This window comes from Narcine bancroftii, chromosome 8, assembly GCF_036971445.1.
Source record: "Narcine bancroftii isolate sNarBan1 chromosome 8, sNarBan1.hap1, whole genome shotgun sequence".
NCBI classification, from domain to species: domain Eukaryota; kingdom Metazoa; phylum Chordata; class Chondrichthyes; order Torpediniformes; family Narcinidae; genus Narcine; species Narcine bancroftii.
Genome location: NC_091476.1, coordinates 9118308 through 9135186, shown reverse-complemented (window position 1 = coordinate 9135186; position 16879 = coordinate 9118308). Strand labels below are relative to the sequence as shown.

Genomic DNA, 16879 nt, shown 5'->3' with positions numbered 1-16879 from the left:
ACCTGTTTCCATCATTCCAACTTGCATATATATTAATTTTCACACTACCCCTAATAATCACTCTACACCCCATAAAGCCTACTCACTTTACAATCCCCACCCCACCACCAACAATATCACAGCACAAAGTTTCAAAAAAATTAATATCCAACCTCCCTTTTGATTATTACCTAATTCTTAGCTGCAGTCTCTTTTGCTTCCACTCTGATGGTACCTGTCAATGCGGCCTGTTGCGAAGTGGGGAATTTATTGCAAATATGCAAATTCTACACTTAAAATTGTGGTAAACCACTGTTGTATATAATTGCCTCCCCACAGGCTCCTGTATAAAGGTGGCTGTTCAGTGCAGGACAGTCAAACAGTATGGAGGTGCCATTGTTCTTAAGTGAATAAAAGCCCATTGGTTTCTTAACAACAGCCTTTTGAGTAATTGATGATGCATCAATTTTATTCACAAATTTATTTGCCAATATAACAGATCCTGAAGCCAAAAAAGCTGGAGATCATCCCTCAATCGCCTAAGGCATCCATCAACTTTGAGTTCTGGCTGTGCTATTTTGAAGCTTTCCTGCAGGCTTCCTCCGCCATTGTGTGATCAGAGACTGATAAGCTACAAGGGTGGCACTCCCGGTTCGGCACCCTGGTGTACTCCATGATCAGGGACGCTACATCCTACCAGGAAGCCATGGACGTACTCAAAAGGACAGTATCTGTGTAAGATCAACGTTATCTCAGCCAGACACCTTCTAGTGACCCGCAAACAATGACTTGGTGAGTCTAACACCAAATATCTTTGGGTCCTATGATCCCTCGTCAGGGCCTGTGAATGCAAGACCGTGCTCATTGTGGAGTACACAGAGGACCTGATCCAGGATGCCTACATCACAGGGATCAGGTCAAACTACATCTGACAAAGACTCTGGAGCAAGGGGAGCTCAGTCTTCAGAGAGGTCAAGCTGGCAGGTATTCTGGAACATGGAGGCCTATTCGACCGACAACATGACCACCTCATGGTTACCCCAGGCGCCACCATCTTGGGACGTGCCACCACCCATTCGCTCCGCTAATGACTCGACCACGGCAGCAGTTCTCCGCGATCACCTTCTGTTGCTTTTGTCCAGCTCCGGTGGTGACCAGACCACACCCAAAGTGCTACTTCTGTGGCCTGTGCAAACATCAGAGGTAACACTGCCCAGCAAAGGATTCAACTTACTCCAGCTGTGGGAGGAAGGGCCACTATGTCAAAGTATGTAAGTCAAAACCTCTTCCTAGCAGTGCTGTGTGTGGATTGTGGGGGACCGCCATCCTGGACACTGTCATTACCCAGGGCCAGCAGTGCCATGTGGAGGCCATGGAGGCCACCATCTTCTCAATCCAGCAACGCCACGTGCAGGCCCTGGGGGCTGCCATCTTGGACACCGCCGTCTTCCACAACAGCAATGTGTAGCGACCCAAGACTGGCCTCCATCGCATTCAACCAGGACAGCCCAGATCAACTCACCAGGTCGATGATGGATATTCAGGTAAACGGCCACATGATGAGTTGCTTATTCAATAGTGGGAGCACAGAGAGCTTCATCCACCAGACACACTGCTGCCCCTTTCCCTTACAGTATTGCCAGTGAAGCAGAAGATCAAGTCCCACACAACAGATGTCTGAGGCTTCTGCACGGTGACACTAATGGTGCGGAGTATTGAATATAAGGATTTTAGACTGGTGGTAACGACACTTTTCTGTGTTGCTGTGCTATTGGGACTGGATTTTCAGTGTCACCTTAAAAGTGTGACGATGAAGTTCGATGGGCCCCATCCACCCCTCACTATGTATAACTGCGCACCACCCACTCTCCTCAACTCCTCCCATCATACACGCCCAACAATCCAACCACTCACCACACACACACGACCTGCAGGATCTCCACACTTAAAATCACACCCCCCATCTTTATTCACCAATCTCACTCCTGACTGTAAACCCGTCGCCACTAAAAGTAGGTGGTACAGTGCCAGGGACAGGGCCTTCAACCAGACAGAGCTACAGCGCTTACTCAAGGAGTGGATTATTGAACCCAACACCAGCCCTTGGAGAGCGCAGGTAGTGGCAGTGCGAAATGGGGAAAAGAGCAGGATAGTCATCAACCAAAGCCAGACTATCAACAAATACACACAATATCCCCACCACACCTCGCCGACATAGTCAACCAAATTGCCCAGAATCGGGTCTTTTCGAAGATTGACCTGAAGTTGGCATACCACCAGCTCCCTATCCGCCCGGAGGATTACCAGTACAAAGGTTTCAAGGCAGATGGCCACCTCTATCACTTCCTGTGGGTCTCCTTCAGTATCACAAATGGCGTCTCAGATTTCCAGCGGGAGATGGACCACATACATGGTGGATCAGTACGAGTTGTGAGCCACTTTCCTGTACCTCGATAACGTCACCATCTGCAGCCACAACCCGCAGGACCATGATGCCAATCTTCAGAAATTTCTCGAAACAGCCAATCTCCTTAACCTAACAGATAATAAGGCCAAATGCATGTTTCACACAACCCGTCTGGCCATCCTTGGCTGTGTCATGGAGAATAGAGTCATTGGCCTGGACCCTGACCACTTGCGACGGCTCCTGGAGCTTCCCCTTCCACACATCCTCAAGGCCCTGAAGAGCTTCTTTTCCTATTATGCTCAATGGTTCCCCAATTATACAGACAAGGCCCATCCCTCATCAAATCCACATACTTCCCCCTGGCAGTAGAGGCTCATGCAGCTTCAATTGCTTTAAAGCAGATGTCACCAAGGCTACGATGCATGCTGTGGATGAATCCGCCCCATTTCAGGTGGAAAGCGATGTGTCAGACTTCGCCCTGGCAGCTGCATGTACCCTGCAGGGCCACGAAATTTGACATTCCTCAGACGAGAAAGAGGCCTAGGTCACTGTTGAGGGAGTGTGGCACTGGCACCATTACCTGGCCGGTAAGAGATTCACCCTGCTGACTGATCAATGTACAGTTGTGTTCATGTTTAACAATCAGCAGTGGGCAAAACCAAAAATGACAAATTAATGAGGGAGGATTGAACTGTCCACCTACAATTACGATATTTTGTACCAGCCGAGGAAACTTAATAATCAGCCAAATGCCCTGTCCCGTGGGACCTGTGCCAGCGCACAGATTGACTGGCTGTAAAACCTCCACAACGTTCGGTCACTCTAGAGTTACCAGTTTTTATCATTTTGTCAAAGCATGCACCCTCGATGAGATCAGATCCATGACAAAGAACTCCCTGGCCTACGTTGAGTGCAAAGCTGAAATTCTACTGGCCAGACAGGGCACAATTAATTAAAGCCACCCACCCTATGAGTGACTCAGTGTCGATTTTAAAGGAAGCCTGCCCTGCACTGACCACAATATGTATTTTCTTATCATCATTAACGAATACTCCCATTTTCCATTTGCCATCCCCTGCTCGGACATGACCACTGCCATGGTCATCAAGGCCCTGCGCAGCCTCTTCACTCTGTTTGGCTTCCCCAGTTATATCCACAGTGACCAGGGCCTTTCCTTTATGAGTGATGAGTTACGCCAGTACCTGTTGGCCAGGGGCATTGGAATGAGCAGGACCACTAGTTACAACCCTCAGGGTAACGGGTAAGTGGAGAGGGAGAATTCTATTGTTTGGAAGGCAATCCTCCTGATCCTGTAGTCTAAAGGCTTCCCAGTCTCCCTCTGGCAAGAGGTCCTCCCAGAGGCCCTCCACTCTCTCAGGTCCCTGCTTTGTACGGCCACAAATGCCACACTGCATGATGTATGTTATTCTTCCTCAGGATATCTGTATCAAGGCCCATCATACTCCAGAAGCATGTGAGGAGCCATGTCTGATCCCTTGGCCGAAAGGGTCCACCCCCTCCATTCCAAGCCCCAATACGCCTATGTGCATACCCTGACAGACATGGACACACCGTCGTGGACTTGGCTCCCTCAGGGACCCTGAAGACTGCTGCTGATCACCCAACCCCTCCCCCCCTCTGTGGATTACACATGATGCACATGACCCCCGGTACCCTGCCTCTGCTCCGAGGGAGGATACACCAGTCTCATCAGCACCTATTCACTAACACAACACTGATGAGCACATACAGATGCCGGAGCCCACTGCTCTACCACAGCCCATACTGCGATGGTCCCAGCGAACAACCAGACCACCTGACTGAACTTGTGACATTGAATTGTAACCTTGTAAGTTCCACTTCATCCTGTTAGACTCTCTTTAAAAACAGTGGTAACCCACTGTTATGTATAATGGTCTAGTCAGGCACACCTATTGGCTGATTGTACCTGTGGTCCCTCCCCACAGACTCCTGTATAAAGGTGGCTGTTCCATAGTCCCCTCCTCAGTGCAGGACAGTCAGACAGTCGGGATGTGCCATTGCTCTTAAGTGAATAAAAGCCTATTGGTTTCTCAATGACAGTCCTTCGAGTAATTGATGGTAACTGTAGAACTTGATTTCTAACCTTTGCTTGAAAGTTCTTCTCCAGAATGTACTGAAGCCAGTCTTTCTCTATAGACTTTCTTATTGAATTGATGGAAAGTGTCAACCCAAAGTTGTGGACTTGACAATACCATTCACAAAGTCATTACAGAATTTCTTAGGGACTTCTGATAGATAACCAAGTTATATTATACTCTGAATTTGTAACCCATTTTTAAATAATAACCCCCAAAACAAAATAATTGAATGTTTTTATTTAGCAGTTTACAATTTTTATTTTTATTTCTATACTTTCAATTTTGAAAGAGCATAATTAAATCCATTTTATACCAAAGTTGGAGACTGCATATTGTACTAAAATTATGTTCTGTCTAAAAATATTTGTGCATTTATTATTTTCAAACACATGGTGATAAAATTCCAACATGCAGAAATACCAGTTAAAAGTTATTTGTTTGACTACCCTAGTGTTGAATAGGGTCTTGAATAGGCTAGCTAAAGCACATTAAAAATACCTGTGGATAATACAAAGGTGTAGGCCTGTCCATTAATGGCAGATAATGATAGTCAACAGTACACCAACTTTTAACCAGCTATTAGCCATGTCTTTTTGGAGCACTACATTGGAATGCTGAGACATTCTGCATTATAGAATGTTGGAATACAGTTTTTCCCATGTGATTTACCACACGCTGAGCTCCTGTTTTCAATTTAGTGAAATTTTGTTCAGTGGAAACTGGAATAATCCTGACTCCTAATATTATTGCCTTGTTTTATTAATACTGTGTCAGCTGTGTCCAAAGGATCTACATATTCCTCACTACATCTGAGTTATAACCCTTTCCCCTTATTTGCGTGTATCAAATGCTGCAGTGTTGCAGTAACATACGCTGAGCGGCAATGATTGTCACATAATCTGTATTCCAAAAGTGTCCTTCTCTTAAAAGTTGGCCTCCAGAGATATGACTATGCAAATATAGCACACAAGAGGATGAATTTTTCATCTAGATACAGTCCTGCAATTTGGAATCTGGCCCATGACTAACTTTGTAACATATACAATGCTGTACACTATCCTGAAGGATTGTGGAGGCTCGCTCATTTGGGTATTTAAAGAGGAAGTTGATATATTTTTAAAGGACCAGGGAATTGACAATGATATGGAATTGATAGATCAGCCATTATGGTCAGGCAAGCTGAAGGAGCTGAGAGGCTTACACCTGCTCCTAATTTTCTTATTCATGAAGTTAGAAGTGGGAGCTGGTGGTGGGATGGAGAGAGGAAATCAAGACAATTTCCTCTAACCGTTTCCACTGGGCAGTATGGTTAGTGGTATGATGTTACAGCACCATCAATCCGGGATCAAATCCGGTGCTGCCTGTAAGGGGTTTGTACATTCTCCCTGTGTCTGCATGGATTTCCTCCAGGTACTCTTGTTTCCTCCCACGCTTCAAAATGTATGGGGGGTTTTATGTCAATTGGGTGTCATTGGGTGGCATGGGCTAGTGGGCCTGAATGGCCTGTTACCATTTTGATGGTCTAAAATTTAATTTAAATCAATGATAATTCAGTACTAAAATTAGAGAAAATCAGTTGGTCATGACAATGTTTTAACTTCAACTAGGACGGGTCCTCAGTCTGAGGAATAAATTCAATTTTTTTCCCACAAATTCTATTTGAGCTCCTGTATTTTCTGTTTTGTTACTTCTGATTTTCAGCACCTGATGGCCATGCATCTTCACAAAGATCTGGGTGAATTATTCAAGTTCCAAAAGTGGAAACACCAGAAAGTTTAGAGCCAATCCTGTGAATGAATGTTAAACTTGTGGGGCTTGGTTAAGGGAACTGAAGAGAACTTTAACCCAGAGATTATTTCAGGGACACTCGAAACAGAATGACCACCAACCCCTCCCCACATCATCAATTCAAGTTCTCTCCATTTTTAATTCCATTTGCCTCTTGTGTTGGCTATTTACTTTAGTTGGCTATTATATTTCTTGTCAGAGAACATATACAACCCTGAGATTATTTTTCCTGTGGACGAGGCCGAATTACCACTTATTGTGGTACAAAAACGCTGTACTCAATGTAAATGTGCTATCAATATCAGTACCCTTCCTGGGATTCTGTAAGGCTTCAAGAAAGAAATGAAAAATCAGAAGAGCAGCAAGTAGAATAAATTGCAACAGGAAAGTCAATGTTTAGGCCTTTCCAAATCCATAGGATGCAAAAAAATAATCCCATCAAAACAAATCATCTCATTAATGAGAACACTTCTCCAATATTAGAAAAAAAGCAGGAACATAGCATTTATTTCTATATTCATGGCAAAAGCAGGATAGTAAATCAACTGGACTTGATTTATATCACAGCAGCAAACAAATCTGAAGTCTTGGCCAACATTTTTTCTGAATATAATAAGGGCCAAATTTCCTCCTGCGATTAAGGAGAAATCAGCACTGGATGCCTTCTGGCTGCTATTTCTGTCAGGTAGCCAGTAGGCTTCAGTGCTAGTCATTGTTATTGCAGTCCGAGGCCTCTTGAGCCTGTATTGCCACATCATTTCACATAAGCCAAGAGGAAGATTTGCACTTGGGTTCATCGGCTTGGGTTGGCAATGCAAAAACAATTCTGAATTGGTTTAACTTGGGTCAAGCAGAGATCTTTTTGGGTGCACTGTTTGGAGATAGTTCAAGATCCAGGACTATGGGAAAATTATTTCCAAGAGTAACTGTGTTAACAACTGGTTTCTTTTTCAGATTAATTAATAGAGAGTGTTTTCATATAGAATCGCTGGTAATATTGTCCTTGTGGGCCAGTTATTCTCTGACTTTGCCACCTCCACACCAAATTTGGACATTGTGATAGTCCAGATTCTATCACCAATGTGTATATGTACAGATGGTAGTGTAGGATGACTGTGATTGGCTGAGAGTGTAGCCACGCCTACTGGCTGGTTTTAAAGGATTGCTCCTAGCCAGACCAGGTCATTCTGGACTGGTCGACCTACATGTGATATGCTCCAGTCTTCTAGTTAATAAAAGCCTTGGTTTGGATCAACAAGTCTTTGGTTCTTTCGACGCGCACTACAGACACTCACTAACGATTGGTGTAGTTGACCTTGAAAAAAGTGGTAGGTACCAATATATTAATTGTCCAATATTTTCCCTCCTTGTAATTTAAAAAATATTCTCTCATAGTTACATTAATTTAAGAACAACTATTAAACATTAGACAGGCTCATCTGGGTCTCCAGATCAATTGGTTGTGTAGCAAAAGCTGGGTGTGGCTGCAGAAGGAACATGTGGGTGCTGAATACAGGCAACAGATGGATTGAGTATAATCTGGCCCCAAAATTAAAGTTATTGATCCTTTTGAGAAACTGAAATTTAATTTTAAAGTTCAACAAAATGCTGCAGGGAAATTTCTGCATTCCTACCAGATTAATTTAGTAATCTCATTCCAGAAATTGGATTGTAAAAGTCTGTGACAAGTGCCATGCATCCAAAAATCTACAGATTTTGGAGAAAGTATGCAAAGTAAAATTGATTTTGGAGAGACCAGTTCAAGTGGAAATTTAGCTGACATTTCCAGTTATTTGATACAATATAGGATTGGCTACCAAATTAGATGGTATGAAGATGGCTCGGACATTGAAGGAACATAGAACCTGGAGAAATGTTTATTCATACAATAATCCTTTGAACAATTTGTATTGCTCTAGAAGGAAAAGATGTGAGCATTTAAATAACAGCCAATCAATATGATACATTAGTCTTTTAGGTAGAGTGTATAATCATCAAGATTTCAGCTCCACAGTTTTGTTTATGTATATAAGAGGCGAGGTGGCACATTCCAAATCATCCTGGCTCCATTAGAGTTTTGCCACAGACATTGAAGCCAACATTTTGACTCAGCTCAAAGCTCGACCTGACCTTGAAAATATCTGGCTCCTCCACCATTGGTAATGACATCACCTAAAAGTCAAAGGCATGTTTCTGGCAGTGGAGTCACAGCTTGCTTCGATGAAAACAAATTAATGATTTAACAGTATAACCACGGAATGTCATGTTCTTACTTTATTTATTCTGCATTGATTAATTTAAAATTGAAAGTATAAAAGCAATTCAGCTAATTCCTGCAATCTCAATTTGTCAACATTTAGTTTAATTTGAACCTGTATTTAGAACAAAACATTACAGTAAAATGTATATTTTAAAGTGGTGATTCTAAAAAAAAAGTTGAAGACTTTTTAAAATTTGAAATTAACAGCTACATAATGGCAAAAAAAAAGAGAGATGTTTTAATACATTGTGGTACAGGAAAATAGGACACTTTGCTGCCTGCGATTAATGTCTTGGCTTCTTCCCAACCCTGGGCATGTTGTCAGGAAAATGACAGTCAGTAAAAGCCATACATTTCCCTAAAAGGTGTGGCATTGGATATCTTCTAATAAGCAACTCAATAACAATATTTAAAAAAAAACTATTTGACATTTCTGGTTTAAAGAGCAGTGAATATGGAAGATTTCAAGAAAACTCTTATGGTTTCACTTGTGGCTAAAGACTCCAATGCTCTTGGTCACTACTGAATAGTGGATTCTTCGCAATAATAATTGCTATGTGCTTCAGAGACTTAGATTATAGTCTGGCATAATCAAACAAGAATCCCTACCTGATTGCTAACCTGTGGAATTGTTGTGAGATCCATGTGCACTGGTAACAGATGCCAACAGCAATAATTTTAGCTTGGATACCCTCAAATTCCAAAACGCCATGGAACTAATTGACTCATTTAGAATGGTTGGTTCTCATACCCTGTGAGGACAATCTTCTTGATCCATGTCATGCCTGTGTAACATAATAAGCAAGTTTCTGGAGTAGGTCAGTAATAGAGTGCAAGACTTTACCATTTTATCACACTTATCTCTGCAATGATAATGTGCTTCTTGCTTTGGGGTTTAGATTAAAAATGGAGGCTTTTATTTTTTGGCACCTGTTGAACCTTCACTTACTACACCAAACTCTTCTCAATGCTGCCTTCCAGGCACCTCACGAAGTATAGTCGCTGTCAAGCTTTCTTTGTGATTGTATCAACACGGAGGTTTCAGGACCGATTCTCGGAGATTTTGACACCCAGTAATTTGAAGTTCTTGCCCTTCTCCACTACTGAGCCCTCGATGAGAACTGTGGGTCATGTTTCCCTGACTTCCTCCTGAAGTTCACAATCATCTCCTTGGTTTTGATGGTCATATTCCTTTATCAAGACTGCTTGCAATGAAGGCCAACATACTGTTTGCCTTACAAACTGTTTGTTGGATGGATGGTGACTTCTGATATACAAGGATTTTGTTTCCATGCTTACATCAACATCTCTCAATCTATCCCTATTTTTCATTCCAACAGAAGTGGGTAACTTCACATATATTGAAGTAAACTTACATGTGCTATTTGATTAGTATCGAGCTATGATCATAAAATTAATGTATTTCAACTGATTTCTTTCTCAGTGGACCAAAAAACCTTATGATTAAACATTATAAAAGTCAATTCTGCAAAACATATTTGATATGTACAATTAGATAAAAGCAATGAAACATTGCTTGCATCTTTTATCATGATGGACAGGTGGTACAAATACAAAATGTGGACAGAAGGGCCTTTACCATGCTGGATCTTCAGATTAAAAAAATAAGAAATGGGTTAGTCGTGTTGGTTAGTGCAAAACTATTACAGTTACAGCCACCTGTGTTCAATCCTCCACTAACTGTAAGGAGTTTGTATATTTTCTCAATGACTACTTGGATTTCCTCTGGGTACTCAGGTTTCCTCCCACATTCCAAAGATGTACCTGGGGTCAGTAGGTTAATTAATCACATGGGTGTATTTGGGCGGCACAGATTGGAAGGGTCTGTAAACAGAGCTGTATCTCTAAATTAAATAAAAACTATCACCTTTATTACTCCATAAAACTGGGATTTATTTGTAATGTTAAACTTACCCCATAGAACAGGAACTGGCCTTTCGACCCACAATGTCTGTGCTAACAATAATGGCAATGTGAACTCATCCAATCTGCCTGAATATGGTCTATATCTATCCATTACCTGCCTTTCATGAGCTTGTATAAGTGCTTCATTAAATGTTGTTATCATAACTGTTTCAATTGTTTCCTCTGACAGCATTTTTAAGGCACCTATGAGTGTTTAAAAAAAATTAAAAAAAATTCACCTCATTAAGCTTTAAACTTACCACTTTCCACCTTAAAGCTATAGCTTCTGATATTTAACATTTCCACCACTGGAAAAAGACTTGGACTATCTATCCTATCTTTGCCTTTCACATTTTTATATACTTCTGTTAGGTTGCCCGACAGCTTCCAACGCTCCAGAGAAAACCATTCAAAGTTTGTCCAAACTCTCCTCATTGCTAATCCAGGAAACATCCTCGTGAACCTCTTCTGCACCATCCCTGACTACTTGTGTTGCCATTTTCAGAGAGTAACGAACTTGCACTCCAAGATCCCTCTATACATCAGATCTCCTTTAATTATATACTTTCCTCTTATAATTGATCTCCCCAAGTACAACACCTCACACTTGTCCAGATTATACTCCATCTGACATTTCTCTACCCCAATTTCATTGACCCAAAGGACCTAATTCTGTGTTGAATCTAATTGAATTCATCAAAAATGTGGCTTGTGGTTTTTAAATATTTAATTCTCACTCTCCTGAGATTTGCTAAAGGATGTGATCTAAGAAAGCAGGAATCTTCCACCTCCTCTCCCAATACAAGATACCATCCAAGGAGTATCATGCTCTTGATTCAGCCTGATATTGATTCTATTATCCTTGACATGAAATTGCAATGCAATTAGCATTCTTACTTCATGGCAATTGACTCATGTTTCCCATCTGCCATTCAGTTTGAGCATTGGCAAGTACATTTCACTTTGGAAAAACATTTGGAGAAAAGATAGAGCTTTGACAAGAAATAGTGCAGAAAAGTGCAAATCCATTTCATTTTATATTGATGTACTATTAAGATGAAAATAAAACCTATACCACAGCGTTGTTGAATACCAGGCAAATGAGAAGTTTCAGGTCTGGCCAACAGCAATTTTGATGAAATGTTGTTCAGACTGGCTTGGCTGCAGATTTTTCCATTTGTACCTCCTTCTGCTTTTCTTTTCTTTGGCTTGGCTTCGCGGACGAAGATTTATGGAGGGGGTAAATGTCCACGTCAGCTGCAGGCTCGTTTGTGGCTGACAAGTCCGATGCGGGACAGGCAGACACAGTTGCAGCGGTTTCAGGGGAAAATTGGTGGGTTGGGGTTGGGTGTTGGGTTTTTCCTCCTTTGTCTTTTGTCAGTGAGGTGGGCTCTGCGGTCTTCTTCAAAGGAGGTTGCTGCCCGCCGAACTGTGAGGCGCCAAGATGCACGGTTTGAGGCGATATCAGCCCACTGGCAGTGGTCAATGTGGCAGGCACCAAGAGATTTCTTTAGGCAGTCCTTGTACCTCTTCTTTGGTGCACCTCTGTCACGGTGGCCAGTGGAGAGCTCGCCATATAACATGATCTTGGGAAGGCAATGGTCCTCCATTCTGGAGACGTGACCCACCCAGCGCAGCTGGATCTTCAGCAGCGTGGACTCGATGCTGTCGGTCTCGAGACATTTCTGATATCTACAACATACTGACTTACTGCACTAAATTTACCATGTTAGGAAATACTTTTAGATTGAGATTTTTATAGTTTTTGTCTACTACAAGAACAATATATGCTCAATAACCATTTTCACTGGTGCTTTAGTGACATAGCAAAACATCAATTCATAAAAGAATGTTGTTTCTTGGAGCTGATTCATAAGATATTATTAAAATTATGACAAAATGGCATTAAGTATTGTAATTGATCATTCAGGTATAATAGTCTGGTAGTTTTCCAGATATGAGAGAGTGAGTTTAAATCATGCCAAATCACTTGGAGCATTTGAATTTGAATAATGAAAATAATTGGCAGTTCTGTCCCTAAACTCAAATTGTTCAGTAATGTTCTTCATGGGACGAAACTTGTCACATCTTCCATCATTTCGTGTGCCTGTGCTACTTTGCTGGTTGAGAAAGAATAAGAGCAGAAAGGGCCCAATTACCATTCACAGCAAACATTTTGTCTTCATATTTAAGCCATTATGCCAATTAGCAATAAAGATAAAACTCCTCAGTACTATGCAAAGTAAATCAGTTAATGAGCTGCAAATTCATTGCAAAATGATGGAGGATATGTTTTTCCTGGACAGATTTAAATTCAACAGAGGATTTCTCACTGAAACTGAAGACTTTATGCTAAATTAATTAGACATAAAGCAGATATGCGACTGAAAGGAAAGCAAAATAGTACCAAGAGGTGGAATGAATCTCCACTGTGTGGGTGAACACACCAGTGACCAAATATGGACATTATGCAAATATTGGTTAAATAACACAACACCCTGTGCAGATGTCTCGTTTATAGAAAATATTATAAACAGAACACATTTCCCAAAATATGTTTATGATTCATTGGATCTGAAATGCAAGTTACCCAAGGAGGTTGATTTATTGTGTCATTAAAAGATTTGCAGGGCATTAAGTTACAATTACTGAATCTACAAATGCAAGGCAGATTTATTAATATGCAATGACTCTAGTCCTGTTGGCATCAGGTAACTCAAAACTATTTGTAAAGCTTCAATGCTATCCAAAAATGACACCAGCCTTGCAGAACTCCCATTCAATGCTGCTGGAATCAATGGGCAATGCTAACATATTTTTTTTTTAAACTTGATTTCTTTGTCTTTGGTCATCTGTTCTTATTTCTCTTTGTGTTTTCAATATCTTTTTTTGCATCTTTGCATTTATTTTAAGTATACTGGGATGTTTTATTATAATCAAGGCTGCATGAGATTCAAGTTGTTGAGGTAGCATTCTGTGATATGTTAGAATTTCAGGTGTAGTCTACCTAGTTGCCTTTTATGGTTTCAGTAAACCAGATGCTGAAATAAATGCCCCATATATATTAATTGAGAAGCTGGTGAGAGTGAGGATGTAAATGGGGCCTTTCTGTGACTGGGATATCTGGAAGAGTAGGTTTGTTTTCATCACACCATGTACAATTTAATGATTGGACCTGATTTGGAGTCCATTTGCTAGCTTCAGCCAAGAGGATAAAGTATACTCCCTGCCTATAGGAGAGGCAAGAGGGAAAGGGAGCAGGAATTGAATGAATTGAGGAAGACCAAGATGTGGCTAAAGTTGCTCAGAGAGAAAAAGAGAAACCATGGAGGACAATATTGGATGTGTGGGTGGAGGTGGAGGAACAGCCAGAAGATGAAGCATTAAAAGAGGATATCAGGAGGGATCGAATCAATGCGGAAATAACCAGGTGCCATTCTGGCTGTTCACTCTTTAGTTACCATGTGTCCCAAAGAAACTAGCTGGACATTGCAAAATCTTGAAAAAAGCAAAGATGTCAACAATGCACATTGGGTCAGGCAGCATCTGCACAGAGAGAAAAATCAAAGCTAAGAAGGTGGCATGCTTTGCTTAGCAGTTGGGGGGGGGGATCGACATGGTTAGCTTAGCAGTCAGCGTGGCACTGCTTGCATAGCGGTTAGTGCGATACTATTACAGCGCCAGTGAAATGGGTTCGAATCCGGCACTGTCTGTAATGATTTTGTGCGTTCTCCCTGTGTCTGCATGGATTTTCCCTGGGGGCTCCAGTTTCCTCCCACCATTCAAAACGCACAGGAGGTGTATTTGGGTGATACAGGCTGTGGGCCACAAGGGGCTGCACCCAGGTTGCTTGTTGAAAAGAACTTAAAAATTCAGGTTGATAACCTTTCACTGAAACTCATGAAAAAGTCATTGATCGAAATGTGACCTCTGTTTCTCTCCCTCTCCATTGATGCTGCCTGACTTACTGAACATTTCCTTTTTTGGTTTTCATTTCTGATTTCCCACAGTTGCAGTTTTTTTTTGTTTTTTTGTCTGTTAAATTGGGAATGAGGAATGATTCAGAATTGTAGAACCCCACTAAAATATGTTAAATGAGCAACAGATTGGTTGGCTGCAGCTCTTCACTATTTATTATAAACTAAACTGGGAGGACTGGAAGGTGGTTCTGCATTTGGTTTGAGCTTATTTTACACTGAAATTGCCAGTTTTGAACAATAAATTCCACTCTCCCACACCCCACCAGTTTTCTTAACTACTTTTGCACATCATTCCACAATATTTATGATGGAAGAGCATCTCATGAAAGAAGTTTCTTTTTTTTTGATTCCTCAGAGTCTGTGGAAATAATTTGGTCTGGGCTTCTCCAAAGAGTGGAAGCAGACCCAGCAGTTTCAATGAAATAGATGGTGCAAATCTTCTGAAGCAATGTCCATTAAATGAGCACCTAAAATATGATATCAGATAATACATTGTACTGTATCAATTAAGCAAAGGACATTTTCTGTTCAGGTGTTGTTTGCAGGATGTAGTGCGTATGTGAATTATGTGGCCAACCTGAAAACAGTCTTACCTTGGTTTCAACAGCATCTGAATTTTCACCACCAGAGGAGAGAACACCCTAGATCAGGCGTACGCCAATGTCCCTTGTGCATGCAAGGCTTCACCTCGCCCCTACCTTGGTTACTCGGATCACCAATCCGTCCAGCTAACCCCAGTGTGCAGACCACTGGAAAAGCAAACTCAGTCGTTTCACAGGAGATCAGGACGTGGCCAGGGGAGGCCACAGCAGGACTGCAACACTGCTTTGAAGCCAAGGACCAGAGCTGTTTCAGGGAGGCGGCCAACTGCAACATAAAGGAGTACATGGGCTCAGTGACTGGCTATATCAACAAGTGCATTGAGGATGTCACCAAGATCAAATGCTTCACAACCAGGGATCACTAGAAACCATGGATGGATGCAGAGGTCCAGACCCTTCTCAGAACCCTACTGTGCAATCCAGAAGGCAAAATAGGGTTATGCACAGAAGATCCACAGGTAGCTGTATGTCATGATGTGCATGTGGCAAGGGATCAAGTGTATAATGCATCACAAGTCAACCTTGCGAGTTAAGGACAATGATGCCTCACTTCTGGACAGACTGAACATCTTCCATGCACAGTTTGATGAGAGGAACAGGATGACGCCAAAGAAAGCTCTATTCCCCCTGATGAATAGGCCCCCTGAGGTGAAGAGAGCCTTATTTAAAATGAATACACACAGGTGGTGGGACTAGACAACATACCTGGTTGGATACTGAAGGACTGCTCAGACCAATTGATAGAGGTCTTTACCGATATCTTCAACTCCTTACTGCAGCAATCCATTGTTCTTGCAAGGTTCAAAACAGTCATCATCATCCAGTTACCCAAGACGGTGACAATAACAGGCCTAAATGCTATCACCCTGTGGCACTGACCGCCACCATTATGAAATGCTTTGAGAGTCTGGTGATGGAACGCACACCTGCCAGAGATGATGGACCCATTTCAATTTGCCTATAGAAGGAAACTATTTCACAGACAATGCCACAGCCTTGTCACTTCACTCCGTCCCGGCTCACCTGGAGAACGATGCCTCATACGCCAAGCTGCTGTTTATTGACTTCAGCTCAGCATTTAACACGATAATTTCCCAGAGGCTGGTGAAGAAGCTGTCCTCACCTGGACTCCTCACCCCTCTCTGTGACTGATGCTGGACTTCCTAATGGAAAGGCCACCATCTGTCCAGGTTAGAAGCAAAATGTTAAGCCACATCACGCTGAGCATTGGCGCACCTCAGGGCTGTGACCTCAGCCCACTCCTGTTCATGCTAATGACCGACATCTGCATCGCCATATCCGGCTCCAACAGTGTCATCTGGTGTGCAGATGACGTCACAGTCGTTGGCCTCGTCAGCAACAACGATGAGTTGCACACAGAGAAGAGGTGGAAAATCTCATGAAATGATGCAAGAGCAACAACCTGAGTCTCATCATGGACAAGATGAAGGAGATGATCATGGTCTTCAGAAAAACCAGTATTCAATACCCTTCACTACATATCAACAAATCTGTAGTAGAGTGAGTAGAGAGCACAAAGTTCCTTGGAGTTCAACATCTCACTTGTCAGGAAGGGACTGCACTTGAGAAGATTGAAGCAGGCAAGGCTACGGCCACCATTTATGTCAACCTTCTATATGAGCTCTATCGAGAGCATCCTGGCCGGCTACATCATACCACACTATGATGCTGCAGAGAAATGGATCGGAGATCCAATCCACAGGACCATAAGAGGTCCAGAGAAAATCACTGGAGTCTCACTCCCCACCTCCCCACCCCCGCCCCCCCCCCATGTCGACATGATCTATTAGCATTGT

General features: G+C 42.2%; 1 long non-coding RNA gene across 7 annotated transcripts in view; it reads right to left on the bottom strand.

Annotated features, from left to right (window-relative positions):
* Positions 1–16879, bottom strand: part of LOC138740340 (uncharacterized) — a 317539-nt gene that overhangs the window by 77310 nt on the left and 223350 nt on the right. For 4 of the 7 annotated variants that reach the window (XR_011342845.1, XR_011342855.1, XR_011342843.1 and 1 more), the window contains 2 exons: positions 15054–15327; positions 8677–12600 (listed from right to left, as the gene is read on the bottom strand). The exons of 2 other annotated variants lie outside the window; for them this stretch is intronic. This is a non-coding gene — a long non-coding RNA (uncharacterized lncRNA). Of the gene's footprint in view, positions 1–8676; positions 12601–15053; positions 15328–16879 lie in introns of those variants that run through there. One more of the 7 variants, XR_011342844.1, reaches the window with a different exon arrangement.